Below are 16,061 nucleotides of genomic sequence, written 5' to 3'. Positions count from 1 at the left end.
AATGTTTTTGTGGAAATTCCTACCAATCCTTCTGGTAAACATTCTACAGAAAGAGAAGACTATAATATAGTTTTTAGTGCCCCTACCATTCTTTCTACATAACCAGAATATGCAATAATTTAGCACATAGACCCTTTTACACTAGGTTTTTGAAACAGTGAAACAATATCCTCCCTGGAGAGTAATCCTCCTTTCCTCCTCTGCAGCACTGCTTTTATTGTTTTATTATTACTCCACCTCTTCTTCAGAGTTAATTACTAAATGTTATTCATATAGATAACACAAGGAAAAGAAAAATGCTTGCAGATAAACTGGAATGCTGGCACTTTATTTTCTTCCTTTAATGGACTGCTCCTTTTAACAGTGTTTCTACCTCCTTTTCCAGTGTTATGAAAAGCCTTATATTAGTCAAGCTATTCAAAGAAGTAAGCTGATGCTGTCTAAAACTGATTTTAATAGGCTTTTTGAGCACTGCTGGCATAAATGACTCACAGATTGCTTCTACTTTTATTCTCATTCATACATGAACTTGGGAAACTGATTTCATCTGACTGTTTTGTTGATTAGACAACACACAAAAAGGTGTGAAAAAATCTGCATTTCTTAAAGATACACTCAAAGCACATTATTAACACATCAAACACAGTGAATTATACATTTGCATTTTTTTCCCTGTAAAGTTTTTCTAATTTCAATCTAAAATGCTCTAACAGAATGAAACTTCATTGCAGTAAAGTATCTTCCTTCACCTTGCCAAATAATTGTATAGTACCACAGACACTTCCATAAGAGCTCTTAGATGGGAGTCAATGGGCAGCATAGCAGTGTCAATGAGGAAAATGATAAGCATTAAACTTTTATAATTTAATTCTCTTGCAGTTGTATATCAAGTGGCTATCATTAAAAGTGAATTAACAGAAATATTCTGTGAATTTAATCACAACAGTCAAACTGGTTTTAATGGCTAATATTGACTGGTAAATATAAAAAGACTGGTTATATGGTGAAAATTCTAGTTAAATGTTTAAATTAATCCTAACTGAGCTTACTTGAAAGCACCCAAGAGGAAAATTAGCTGACTCTGGTGGTTACAGATCCTTTAACAGTTAAATGTTTCTAATGTATTTATTGGGAAATTTGCTCAACTCTTATTTTTAATAGAATTATTGGGGGGGGGACAACTGTGAATTTCCCAACTTAATACTATTTTGTAAATTTAGTGTTTACATTACGTTTTTAGGATTTACAATGCCTCCTGAAAGATAATTATAAGGGCTTTGTAACAGTTTTACAGTTAAATTAATGTTAGTCCTCAATTTTCATTCTGTCTTAAAGTTGTTTTTGTCTTAAAATTATCAAGAAACACTGTTAGACAACATACAGAAACCTGTTTCAATTGAAGCTAATATAGAAAGATCAAGTCAACAAGGCATTTACTGGTTTATTTGGAGAGACCATAATTTCAAGTCCTGCCTGTTGATAGGGACATATGAACAGTAAGGACTATTCTGAGCCATTTTCAATGAAAAAAATAAAGTCATACCTTTTTCTTTCAGGGGGTAGTGAACACCATAAACGCTGCTTTAAAACAAACTCCTATGCACAGTAATTAATTCCTATTAAAATGCTTGGTTATATATAGGCCAGCATGATTATTCCATTGTTTCCTTAAGTAATAATAAAACGTAAACTATGGTACTGATTACCTGTTATTTGGATAGTTTGGAATAATCATCTAAAAATAGTTATTAAAAAAATAGCACTTCCATGGGTTGGTTGGATTATGTGTATCTAAGTACTGACTCATTTGCCTGATGTATTTTTAACATTAATTGTTTAACTGTAGAACCTAGTTGGAAGCTGAATCCTATGAAGCTACAACCTACTGCATTTTGATAGATGGTGTAATGGTTATATTTAAATATGATCTGAGGGACTGGGCTACAGGGCTGCTTTATGTTTTTGACCCATACAAATAAAAAAGTTGCTGTGTTAGCTTTAACTTAGCCATAGAGGTACTTTTTACTGTTAAATAAATGATCAAAGGATGTTAGCATATAGGTTATTAGCATACATGGCACATTTAGGTGTACATGTTCTATGGTGAACAACATAAAACCTGGCATCAGCTAGAATCAAAAGTATGAAAAACAGTCATGGATTTGTCTGTGTAAATAGTATTGAACTGTAAGATTATTTAAGATACACTGAAATCTGAGATTCACACTTGAAAAAAAAGTAAACCAAGAGTGAACTTCATCTGCATTACTGTAGGTGTCTACAGCTGGATCTCCAATTCTCAGTTTCCTTTATATTCAATAGGAAAAAAGAAGTCTCTCTAGTGGCTTTTTCTTTCATCCTAAAGAATCTTGTAAACTCAGATGACTTGGACCTTAGAGATTTTTTTTTCTTCCTTTCTTTTGAATGTGGAGCTCAGACTTATACTGCTAGTTTTTAAATATTTAAAATTAGGTGAGTTGAATCATACCTTTATAGATCTGTTTCTCTACTGAAAGAGGGGAACTAGAAATACAAATTACTGGATTAATCCACAATATAAGGTTATTTAACAACCCTGGATTAGAGGGCTGGATTAAATTAAGAATTTGGGGCTCTCTGTATGATAATTGGATAGAGGTAAGGACCTCTGAAAGGTAATTCAAATCTTAAACAGTTAATCATCTTGTTTCTCTGCTAACTACAGAGGGAGTCTAGAATGATTAGGCTCTCAAATTTAGTGCATTGAAATAGGTAAAATAATTCTCTACTACTTTTTTTAATATATATATACAAACACAGGGCGGGGGGGGGGGGGGTGTATACATATATGCACATCTACGTCTCTTGATCCTTTCTACTCATTTTGGAGATGACCAGCTCTGTATCTCCCAGGTGGGTAGAAAGGAACTGGAGAGGTAGATATACAGAGACTGGCTTTTGCTCACTCATCACCCTGCAGACTGGATAATCTAGACTACATGACATATCATGGAGTTTATGCCATGGTAGATAGTGACATGCCATCACAAATACAAACCTATCAATTCCAACTAGGGACCCCGAAGGTCTTTAAGAGCAGATTTCCATTTGGGGCCAAAAAGTAGAAATGATTTGGACAGATCATTTCTGCATACACTAGCTACTAGAAAAACAGTAATGAACTAGAGTTTTTAACAAAAAGAAGACATTACTAAATCAAAACAAAATAATGCAAAGTAGTTCAGAGCTCTGCTTATACTGATAGTATATATAGAAGTCACAGAAACCTTCATTGAAGTTCTGTGTATTGGGAAAAATTGGTACTATGTACTATATTGCTTATATTTCAGTTAAGGGTAATAAACCTTTAAAGTAGGTTTAATTTATGTGAATGGAAAAAATAAGACAAAACAAAACAAAGCAAAAAAGCCCAAAACACTGAATTGTGGCTATGCAGCTTTTGCCTCTTTCTGCTGTTGCCAGCAGTTACTGTAGTATCTAAGGCTTGTTTGGATATTACCTATGCCTAAGTAAGGATATTACCTGTTCTAGCTAGTACAAGACTGTGATTAATCAGTGCATATTTTGTTTCTCCCAGTGCACTCATGAAGCCTTCTTTCTAGTACTGAGTCTTAGGGACACTGAATACAAATTAAGTAAAAGTTTTCCAACCAAACTGTAAAAAGTAATAAAACAAAATAAAAAAACATGCTGAATAAATAACAGAAAACTAGGTTGATCACTGAAGTATTCAAGCTTCTCATTTGGAAAATGAAAAGTACATACAGATTTATTTATGATATTTAAAACTTCTTCTGACTTTGAGATAATTTTTCAGTCCTGTGCTTGGAGAATTTTGGTGAGTTAAGTGAAAAGGCTGTCTCTTCAATCCGCACACTGAAAGTACTTCTCAAAGGAGTTTTAAGTTTGACTGAAACCAAGGGGCACATAAGTCTTAGTCAAAACAGGGACTTATTCCTTACTGTTTGGTTTCTTCTTGCGGTACATTTTGCTTTTTTTCCGGATTTTCGATAGCTTTGAGATTCTTGCCTTGCTCTTTCCTCTTTTTCTGAGTTAGAAAATGAAGAAACTCCCTTAATCCTCAGTAAAGAACATATCATGGGCATATATGACAGATGTATTCATTCAGCCTAATTTTTGTCTTCTTACCTCACCAAATTAGGAAGAAAAAACTACTAATTTATTTCCTAAGAATCACTTTCTGAAAGAATCTACCCCTCTCCATTTATCAGACTGAAAAATTAGGTTCCTAGCTGAATCATGTAATCTTTATGCTAAAAGCTAGTGTGAAAAGTTAGCTAGTGTGAACACTCCTACCTCTTAGCTGATCTCTTTGTAATAGTTATAATTCCAGGTGGAATGTGAATTTAGTAGAAGGGAGTGGATTGCTAAGAGACACTCAACACCACTCAGAAAGAGTTATGCTCTAGTCCTAAAGACTGAATTAAACTAATTTTGACAGCTCATTCTGGACCTGTGTTTATTTACACTCATAATCTTTGACCAGTGCTTTGTTTTCTTCAGATAAAAGAAGTCTCTGCATGAAAGGAAGTTCTATGACAGTAAGCATATGGAGGAAACCAACTGCCTGATCTTCATATGAACTTTCAGATTTGCTTTTGTGGAGCTGAGTAAGATGACTCCCTATTACTATGATTTCATTTATCCTTTCTTCTCAGGGGGTGTACCTGCCAAAGTCAATTTTCCTATTGAAAGCATGTGAAAAATATTAACATTTTCTTTGCTAAAATACTTACTATAGTTTATAGCACTTGTATGGCAATGTCTAGCTGCTACATATTTAAAGCTACTTGAAATTATCTGTATTATTCTAGGAAGTGAGAATGAAGTGCAAATACAATAAAAATGACAATGTAATTGAATAATATCACTAGTTATTCTTTTCCTTTCCTGCTTTTAGACAAAAACATATTACTTCTTAAAATAGATGTGAGATTATCTTCTTTTGGTCTTATGTGAAATTGTGAATATCTTGTACTTATAGAATCACTGATTAATTCAGAAACTAAAAAAGCACTAATAGAGATATTTTTTAAAAGCTGAAAAATGGCAAAATTATATCCAAGAATTTTTTTAGAAGGACTTAGAGTTGCTTGATTAAAAAAAAGATTCATAAGAACAATAACTAATCAAGTGCTATAGTAAAAATAAATATTCTTTTTGAACCAATGCCATTAAAAATGTGTCTATTTTGGAACACCTAAATTATTCTAATACTTAGAATAATTTCTAATTAATGGAATTTCTATTCCAGGATATCAAAGTTCAATCTGGATGAGGGGATCAAGTGCACCCACAGTAAGTTTGCAGATGACACCAAGTTGGGCAGGAATGTTGACCTGCTTGAGGGTAGGCTCTGGAGAGGGATCTGGACAGGCTGGATCGATGGGTCGAGGCCAAGACTATGAGATTCAACAAGGCTAAGTGCCAGGTCCTGCACTGGGGTCACAACAACCCCATGCAGCGCTACAGACTTGGGGAAGAGTGGCTGGAAAGCTGCCCAGAGGAAAAGGACCTGGGGGTGCTGGTTGACAGCCACCTGAATATGAGCCAGCAGTGTGCCCAGGTGGCCAAGAAGGCCAACAGCATCCTGGCTAGTATCAGGATTTGTGTGGCCAGCAGGACTAGGGAAGTGATTGTCCCCCTGTACTCAGCACTGGTGAGGCCTCACCTCGAATCCTGTGTTCAGTTTTGAGCCCCTCACTACAAGAAAGACACTGAGGTTCTGGAGTGTGTCCAAAGAGTGGAAACAAAGCTGGTGAAGAGTCTACAGAACAAGTCTTATGCGGAGTGGCTGAGGGAACTGGGGTTGTTTAGCCTGGAGAAAAGGAGGCTGAGGGGAGACCTTATCGCTCTCTACAACGACCTGAAAGGAGGTTGTAGAGAGGTGGGGGTCAGTCTCTTCTCCGAAGTAACAAGTGATAGGACAAGAGGAAATGGCCTCAAGTTGCACCAGGGGAGGTTTAGATTGGATATTAGGAAAAATTTCTTCACTGGAAGTGTTTTCTAGCATTGGAAGGTTGAGTGACCATCCTTGGAGGTATTTAAAAGACGTGTAGATGTGGTGCTTAAAGACATGGTTTAGTGGTGGACTTGGCAGTGCTAGGTTAACGGTTGGACTCGATCTTAAAGGTCTTCTCCAACCTAAATGATTCTAGGATTCTGTGATGTAAAAATGGTTTATTAACATTAATGACATTATGACTCAAACAAATACATTGTATATTACTTTATCAACTGTTATACTGAGTCATACCAAAGTTAAAAGACAGGTGGTGAAATAACATCTACCTGTTAGGTTCCTCCTCTCCCCTGGAATTTTTTTAATGGAGAATCCTGTTCTCTGGAGCAACCTTTTAGTTTTCTGATGATGAATATACTTTAGTTTTCCAGATATTTCAAGACTGATTAGATATACTTCATGGAATTTCATGAGCTGGTGGATGAGAAATCCTATCATCTATTTTATAAGCCATGTGGAAAAAAAAGCATATACTTTAAGTTTTTTACATTTGTGTAAAACTAATTTTCTTTCTTCACATCAGTTCTTAAATGAAATTATGTATCCCTGGAGTCTTTTTGGAATACATCTTGGAAAAGTAAAAAATTATAAACATTACAAATAATGATAAATTTAATGTTTAATGAAAGAATTACTCTATGCAATACAAGTATATTACAGTATGGTTTTTACTTTAAAGAGAATAAGGAAAAAAAAATAGGACAACTTAATTAGCATATTTGGCTTATATGATACCTTGCTTTGTGTCTCAGCGAATACTTTTTTATGTTACTGTACAAAATTAAGTTATCATTGCTATTAGGTGTACCAATATAAGAAAAGTTAAATAAAATTCTGTTCTGCATTATGAATCAATAACATTTGTTAAAGTCAAATGACAGAACATTTTTCTTCCTTTTATGATGATAATAACTGGCAAAATAAAAGTAACTTTGTTTCTGTTGCTTGTTTTCTTTTTTTGTTTATCAAAGGTTTTATGATTTTCCAGGGTCAAGGAGAAAAAAAACCTAAATACTAAAAGGTCACCATTTCATTAACTTGGTTTTTGGTTGTTATTTCTATGAAGGAAATTCAGATCTCAGACAGTTGAGGCTTAACCCCAATTCACCCTTAACCTTTTTTCTCCTACCTCACATATCAGCACCTGAAAATCTTTGTAAGTCAATGCTACAGAAAATGTTAGAAAGATTAGACAAAATCAAAAGGTCGCTTTTGAGTATTTATTTTTACTATTTTTAGGTTACATGTAGTATCAAAATTGAAAAAAAAAAAAAACAAACCAAAACACCTTGCATTGCAAAAATGTTATTTGGTATGTTTTCATGATTTGAAACTTTTCCCCAAAATATGTAAATTTGAATATTTATTGAAACTATTTTTTCTTCCAGAATACGGGTGCAGACTAAAAACATTTTGTCAAATAATTCCTGGTTAATTCCTAGGCTTATTACTGTTGTTGGTGTTGAATTTTCAAAATTATCTTTGAAAACCACTTAAATGACCTTGTGAAGTAGTTTTCAAAAATACCTTTATTCTTAAACAGTTCTTCATTTCTGTAATGGGGGTGGGGAAGCCAACTGGATGAGGTGATTTTTAATTCCAAATTTAAACATCTATAGAGCATTTATGAGTTTTGAAGTTGTCTCCAGCTATTGAAAAAACAAGATCAGAAAACTCTGGAGAGAATAATACTTAATAACTACAGTAAGAGCTACAACAGAACAATTATACCCAGGTTTCCTAAATTACATGCTTGGTAGTTCCCTCAGTATGGTTTCAGCAACTGTTTCCCTTGGCAGGATGGATTCAGTCTTCCTGTTTGCAAAGTGACCTGATCAGGTTTTAACTAAGAAACCCATTGGTTTCCTGACAACCTCTAACAGTTTTGAGCAGTTTGTGACTATTGCTTAATCTCCTGGCAAAAAGGGAATGGCTGTAATTTAGAGAGTAACCTAATTTGAGTCATGTCCAGTCTCTGAGTTGGAACTTCTGCAAGCAACATATTTTATTGGGTATATACATATATGTTTATGTTTGTGTTTTTTATATATTTATTTTATATATATATGTATAAAAAATAAAAAAGTGATGTTTGTCTTATAGGTTCACATAAAATAAAGGTACAGATATTTATCTGTTTATAATATGTGTATCTGTAGCATATTAGTGCTTACCACCCCCCAGCAGGATTAGATATACTTTGTGTGAAATACTGAAAAGGTATTTTTAAAGAAGTTACCATTTATGCTAGTGGTTTAGTTTTCAGTTTAAACCTATGAAACATACATTCAAATGCATTGTAAGTTGTAGAAACTAACAATATGGAAACATTATAGCATAGGTTTATTGTATACACTAACCATTATTTCTCTTTATTGTATACAATGAGCATTATTTTTCTTCTTAGAAAATGTGCCTTTTTTCAAGTCTGTGTTGAAATCTTTGTTTCACAGAGTCACAGGATAGTTGAGGTTGGAAGTGACCTCTGGAGGTCATCTGGTCCAACCTCCTGCTCAAGCAGGGCCACCTAGAGACTTTTGCCCAGGACCGTGTCTAGATGGCTTTTCATGATCTCCTAGGATGGAGACTCCACAACATTCCTGGAAAACCTGTGCTAATGCTCACCCTCACAGTAAAAAAGTGTTTCCTTTTCTTCAAGTGGCATCTCCTGTGTTTCAGTGTGTGCCCATTGCCTCTGGTCCTGTCACTGGACACCACTGAAAAAAGCCTAGCTCTGTCCAATTTGCACCCTCCTTTCAGGTATTTATTTACACTGATAAGATCCCGGCTCAGTCTTCTCTTTTCTAGGCTCAACAGTCCCAGCTCTCTCATCCTTTCCTCATAGGAGAGGTGCTCGAGTCCTTTCATCGTCTTTGTGGCCCTTTGTTGAACTCTCTCCAATATGTCCATGTCTCTTGTGCACTGAGGAGCCCATAACTGGACACAGTACACCAGGTGTGGCCTCACCAGTGCTGAATAGAAGGAAGGATCACCTGCCTCGACCTGCTGGCAACATTCCTCCTAATGCAGCCCAGGATATCATTAACCTTCTCTGCAGCCAGAGCACATTGTTGGCTGATGTTTAACTTGGTGTCCACCAGGACCCCTAGGTTCTTTTCTGACAAGCTGCTTTCCAGCTGAGTGCCCCCCAGCATATACTGGTGCCTGGGATTGTTCCTCCCCAGGTGCAAGACTTTGCACTTCTCCTTGTTGATCTTCAGGACGTTCCTGTCAGCCCACTTCTCCAGCCTGTTGAGGTCCTTCTTGATCGCAGCATGATCCTCTGGCATATCAGCCACTCCTCCCAGTTTTGTGTCATCTGCAAACTTGCTGAGGGCATACTCTGCCCCATCATCCAGGTCATTAATGAAGATGTTAAACAGGACTGGACCCAGTATTGATCCCTGGGGTATACCACTATTTACTGGCCTCCAACTAGCCTTTGCTGCACTGATCATTACCCTCTGGGCCTGGCTTTTCAGCCAGTTTTCAAGCCACCTTACTGTCTGCTTATCCAGGCCATATATCAACAGCTTGTCTATGAGGATCTTACGGGAGACAGTGTCAAAGGCCTTCCTGAAGTCCAGGTAGACAATATTCACTGCTCTCCCCTCATCTACCGGGCCAGTCATTTCATCATAGAGGTTTATCAAGTTGGTCAAGCATGATTCCCCTTGGTGAAGCCATGCTGACTACTCCTGATGATTTTCTCATTTTTTATGTGCCTGGTAGTGGTTTCCAGGATTATCTGCTCCATTCTACACACCTGCACATTCTACAGAAGGAGTAAGTATATGAATGTGAAAAGAAAATAAAAATTAATTTCATGTACTCTGAAAAGTATGTGCCCTGTAGAACCATTCAAGAAAATTGGCCTTGCTTTTCCGAAGCCACAAGTTGTCTTACTACCTTGCCTCTAGAAGTCATTCACTTAACACGTCTTCATTTACATCAAGATCTGCTTCAGTATATAATGTTATGTAAAATAGGAACATCTATGCCAGAGTTAAACACTAGCATAAGAAATCTGGGCACTGCAAGTGGATGATGATCTTTATAATTCAAAACAGAATATAGAAATGACACTTTGAATAGTTTTTGAAAAATAGGCAGAATACTCATACACAAAACAGATGTTTCTTCATGGCTGCTTTGACTTTTAAAAAAGAAAGAGGAAATAGTGGGTCACACTTCTGCAGAAATTTGTGTTATCTGACAATGTTTTCCTGTTGTGCTTTACTGAAAGTTAACTATTTCAGTATTGCTATCAGACTACGTAGAACAAAATGAGAATTTTTTTCACAGAGTTTACAAAGAACTTGGGAACAGTTACTGGGTATCATTATTTCCACTTTACTAATGAGGAAGTAGAGACATGCTCCTTTTGCTGAAAATCACACACTAAGTGGTTGTTGCCATTATTTTATCCTAGTGGTGTTCATTTATCCAGTTAGGGTAAAATGCCTCCCTAAAAAGACTGCAAAAAATATATCTATAAGAGGAAAAGTACACACATACTTGCATTCCTTGTCTGTATGCAAAAATCAGGTATTTGCAAGTGCTCAAGCCTGTCTCTTAGCTGTGTAAGCAAATACTTGTTTTTTATGTACAATTGCTGTACTGCATTTACTAGAAAAGCAGTTACATTTTAAGGATTTTTTTTGGCACAATTGACTGGTCTATTTGATAAGTAACAATTAATATATATTTTATAAATATATTATATAAATCTATTTTATCCAAAACAGTGATGTGAATTTTGCTAAAATCAGTTCTTCTAATATAAATGAAACTTTACAGAACACATTAGTTTCCAGTGTTGTTTAATTAAAGAATTAAACAGTACTTAAGAGTAATAAAATTATACTGCAATAGTGTGAGCCTCCTTTTATGTGTAGGACTGTGTAGAACTACTAAGATCATTTCATATCATTCTCCAATATAGGTTTTTTATAGTTCTTAATACTGCATTTTAAAACAATTATTAGAATGCAATCGGATGGCAGAATTAATTGTTGTAGGGAAATACCAGGTCCTACTTTTTATTTTAATTCAGCAATAATCTGTGAAAAATCTGTACCGTCAGTCACCCAGTGCACACAGGCTAGCAGCTCTTAAACCCATAATTTACCAGAGGGAAATGGTGAAATGGTGGACCTAGTGTCAGTGTGTGGCTGCGTACAGCTTGTTTGCAGGCATTTAATTTAGGTGGAAGCCAGATAGATAATTTATCAAGATGATGTGTTAATGTAATTCATTGCTGTTTCCTAACATTCAGTGCAACTGTGTTGACATATAGCAGTATCTCAGGATGATACAACCCAGTTAGCTAGCTTCTGGAATATTCCTTCACTAATATTCACCTGATGTCAATTAATCTAATCTTGATTTTCTTTTGGAATGGACATAGCTTTAACCAAAATATCTTAATTGTAATTAAAAACCCATCAGTACCTAGCAAATGTCAGAAAATATGGAATCTAAATGTTTATTTGTTGATTTCAGAGTAGAAAAATAAACACTTCCTTGAATGTTTACTTATATTATCTCAGCCTTACTAGTATTAAAATGGAATTAAAGTATTGCTACATAATGGAATTTAGCAAGAACTTTCTTACATTTCATAGGAATATTAAATGGACAAGACTTATTTTTAGACAAGTAGCAGTCACAGGATCACAGTTGATAAAGTACAAAGGAAAAGGTGAAAATGCCCTTTGTAAAATCTTAGTCACCTAAATATAATGAAAGGTGAAATAAGAACAAGACAATAAGTAGTCCGTACATAGCAAAGTAAAGAACTTTTGACATAAGCATTAAATGGTGAAAAAAATGTTGGTGACATGGGAATCAGTTGTGTGTATTCTTGTTCTTAAAACAATTCTAATTTTGATCTTTTAGCATTTATTTTTTAATTTTACAGTTTGTTCTTTTCCCTGAATTTTAAGCAAACAATGTGTCACGTCCCACCTGTGGGGAGAGGGAAGTAAAATCATGACGCTGAATATGTCACATTAAGGATGTGAGTCTGGCATGTGGCTAAGGGAGAAGAGGTGGCCCTCCCGTTGAATCACGAGGTTCAGAAAGGACCCCCTTGCTTTCTAAACTCCTTCTCAGAGAGAAGTCTAGGTGCAGCTGGATCCAGTCTTAGTCTCAGACCTGGTCAACAGTTTACAACTAAGGGTTACGAGGACGATAAGGGTAGCTACACAGCAGGGTCAGCATCTGCCTTGCCAGAGCCCTCTCAACCCCACTCGGGAGTGACTCAGATTCGCAAATCCCCTTGGTGTGGATTAAGGTGAAACGACACTCAAGGTCCATAAACAAACATCAACTTTACTAAGAACGAGAAACTTGATAAACAATATACTATAACTATTGGTTACGGCATGATTATATCAGCCTGAGCTGTGTGGCTTTGCTGAAAGTAAGGTACGCCTTTTGTTAGCAAAACCTGAGAGAAAAGGGGGAGAGAAAGACAAAGAGGGAAAGAGAGAAAGAGATTTAGGCAGAAATATCACCAGTCCTGGATCCAGCATTGGTCCTTCCAACAGGGGTGTTTGGTGTAGAAGAAATGCCTGAGCCCCTATGTGTGCCCCTGTTTATTCTTCTCTCTTTCCGGCCTCAGGAGTGGTTGAGACACCTCTTTTTAGTAGCGTTGCACCCTTGTGTCGATTACCGCCCGACTGCAGGACAGGAGCTGAAGGAGTCTTCTCCCTGTCAGATGCAGTAAGACGAACCAGGCAAGGCTGTCAGCGCGGTCCCGTCTGGGTTTCCAAAACTGTTATCCCACAAGCATGAGGTCATTTATTTAGTGTGCAAGATACGAATGTACGCACAGGGCAGAGGCATTTCACTTCATGTCTGCACAGAGGTGAGTATTAGGTGGTCATTCCACACCACTATAACAAAGTTCGGTACAATATTTATACTGCCTAGTTATACATACACATAAGTAACCACACAAAGCAGTTTTCTGTTAGTCTACACCTCTCCCATTTCAACTTAAAGCTACAGTGCTACTTTAATATTCTGCACATGCTTGCAGGAAGTTGGGGGGGTACCTTTCTTTGGTCTTTAAGTGAGTCAGTGGTTGTGATCTCCCCCCGCCACCTTTACCTTTCCCCTAGTTACTGTGGGGTTTTTTTCTGACTTCATATTTCCTTGGCACTGCCCCAGTCTTCAGTGCCTTCTAGGGCAGAATGTTCCCCTTTTATCAGTCCTTGTTACAGAATCACAGAATCGTATAGGTTGGAAAAGACCCTTAAGATCATTGAGTCCAACCGTAAACCTAACACTACCAAGACCACCACTATATGTTGTCCCTAAGCACCTCATTCAAACGTCTTTTAAATACCTCCAGGGATGGCGACTCAACCACTTCCCTAGGCAGCCTGTTCTAATGCTTGATAACCCTTTCAGTGAAGTAAAATTTCCTAATATCCAGTCTAAACCTCCCCTGGTGCAACTTGAGGCCATTTCCTCTCGTCCTATCACTTGTTACCTGGGAAAAGAGACTGACCCCCACCTCTCTACAACTGTTGCAGTTTCTTCTTTGAAGGTTACTGATTAACGAGGCCTGCATGTTCCTCTTTGACTGATTAGCAAGTATGTGAGTTAGTTAAGCCTATACAAGACAACTGTTCATCCCACAAATCTATCAATTCCCCCTTTTGAGACTATCTAAGAGTCTCATTTTCTTCCTGGATTGTTTAGCTAATGCTAAGCAACATTTGCAGGTAATAACACATATAAACATACAAAGATACTTAAAGAAATCAGTGTATCTATAAATGTATGTTAGTCCCAATAATGTAAGAAGATACAAGAGTAATTCCCCTTGAATACAATCTATATGGGCTACAGATTCTATTTGAGTCCAAGTACAGTTCATTTAATTCTGAGTCAGCCTGTCAAGCCAAGAGAAGTGACACTGGGCTGCTCCTTGTGGCTTCCGTTTTGTCTCTCAGGGTGTCATCCATTATGTCTCTCAGGGCTCACAGTACAGCCATTTGGGGCTCGTCACTTAAACAATGTCTAGTTTAAAACAATATATATTGTTTCTCTTGGTCTTATATTCTGTAGCCTTTAAGGAAAAACAGGCAGAATCTTTGAGGGTGATAGGAATAAAGATGTTGAAACCCAGTAAATTAGATTAAAATTATGGATACTAGACATACTGTGAAAAAATATCTAGCCATAACTTAAAAATTTCAGTTTGAATAGTTTGACTGAATGCTATTAAAAAAAGAGATAAAATTCACGTCTTTAAAATATTCCAGTTTCAGCTGCCTACTTTTGTCTAGATTTAGTTTTACTCTTCTGAGTGCAGTTCTTAAACATTTGCCCAACTCAGTTATCCCTTCCTGGAATAAGGAATTTCCTGTGCAATCAAGTGCAGAATATGGTATAATATATGCAGTGATCTCTGTTTCAAGCTTTCTATTTCTATTCCTAAGTATGAGGACAATTCCATACTTCCCTCTCAAGGAAAACACTCTTATATTAAAAAAATCAAGGGAATAAATGGCCCAAGCAAGAACAGCTACATTCGCATTTCTCTAAGACCTAATGTAAAGATAACTGAAATAAAATTAAGTGGATTATTTCCATCTTTATTGGAAAATACTAGTTTGGTTAGGGTTTGTGAAAAAGGAAAAGGGAAATAGGAAATAGACATATATATTAGAAATATTAAAATTGAAATATACATAAAAGTGTAGATGATACATTGAATGTATTAAAATTCATTTTTTTAAAGATCATCTCTGTGGATTACATTAGAATCTTTTTTCTTTGTCTTTTTTTTTTTTTTCATTAGAGGACATCAATGCTTCAAAGACGTGTGAAACTGAGGTTCTGTGTACTTGTAGTAATTAAAAAGTCAATGAAACCATACAAGAGGGTTGGGATTCTATGTCTGTATCCTGGCTAAATTCCAGTTTAAGCAATTGCACTCTAGATACCTCAATTACAGTTTCTGCATGCTGCTAAGCATTTCAAGTACTTCATCTTGGAACATTTCACTAGTGCATTAAATTATCATTGTTTGTCTCTGGTGTGTGCATTTGGATGACCAGTATTCTGCTCAGAATTGCACAATTGGTTCTAGAATCTGTAGTGTTGTGGGATAATTTAAGAAGAAAGGTGTAATGAAACCTATTTTATTACTAACCATTTCATAAACTGTACACAGTATTTATTGTTCAAAGACTTTAAGTGAACTTTAAATAGTAAAACAAGAGTACTTAAGGATTTTGCATTCACAGTAAAGTGAATTAGCCTCAGAAGCCTGCAAAATAGCTCTCTGCTTAAAAAAATACCTTCTCATTTTTTACACACAGAATTTTTTGAGGGCAAAAAGGGAGCAGACGTATTTGAAACCAAAACCTATTGTTAGTCTAACTGAAATCTTAACAGTTTAATGAAAAAGTTCTTGTTAGTCCAATCCTATATATTGCAAAAAAAAGAAAAGGTAACCCCCCCAAAAAAAAACCAATAAAAAGAACTCTATTAGAAAGAAAAAAATATCTTAATAATAACAGTTAGACTCTTTAGTATCTATGTTTTCTCTCTGTCATTAGGCTAAACCTTCTACTGCTCCTCTGGGTCTTAAGGTCAACAATTCCAGCATTTTTTAAGAAATGGGAGGGAACCTACAGCAAGCCATCAGTTTCCTGAGTTCCGCACTGGGAGGAAGGAGTATGATGATGTTGATTATAGGGTTTATATCTCCACGGTCCCGTGTCTGCTTGATTCTACCTTTATAACATTATTAACACAGTCAACCTAACGTGTTTCTTCATTGGTCCACAGTTTCATGTTATGTCCATTCTTTTTCATATTAGGATAGTTGTTCTTTTTTCTCTTTGCTTTTAGAGTATTTTAATGTTCATCATCACCTTCTCATAAAAGGAATCATAGAATCATAGAATCATTAAGGTTGGAGAAGACCTCTAGGATCATCTAGTCCAACTGTCAACCCAACACCTCCATGCCTACTAAACCATGTCCTGAA

The sequence above is a fragment of the Ciconia boyciana genome, chromosome 1 (assembly GCF_034638445.1).
Source record: "Ciconia boyciana chromosome 1, ASM3463844v1, whole genome shotgun sequence".
Taxonomy (NCBI): domain Eukaryota; kingdom Metazoa; phylum Chordata; class Aves; order Ciconiiformes; family Ciconiidae; genus Ciconia; species Ciconia boyciana.
The sequence above is the reverse complement of the archived record's forward strand: the minus strand, read 5'-3'. Positions refer to the sequence as shown.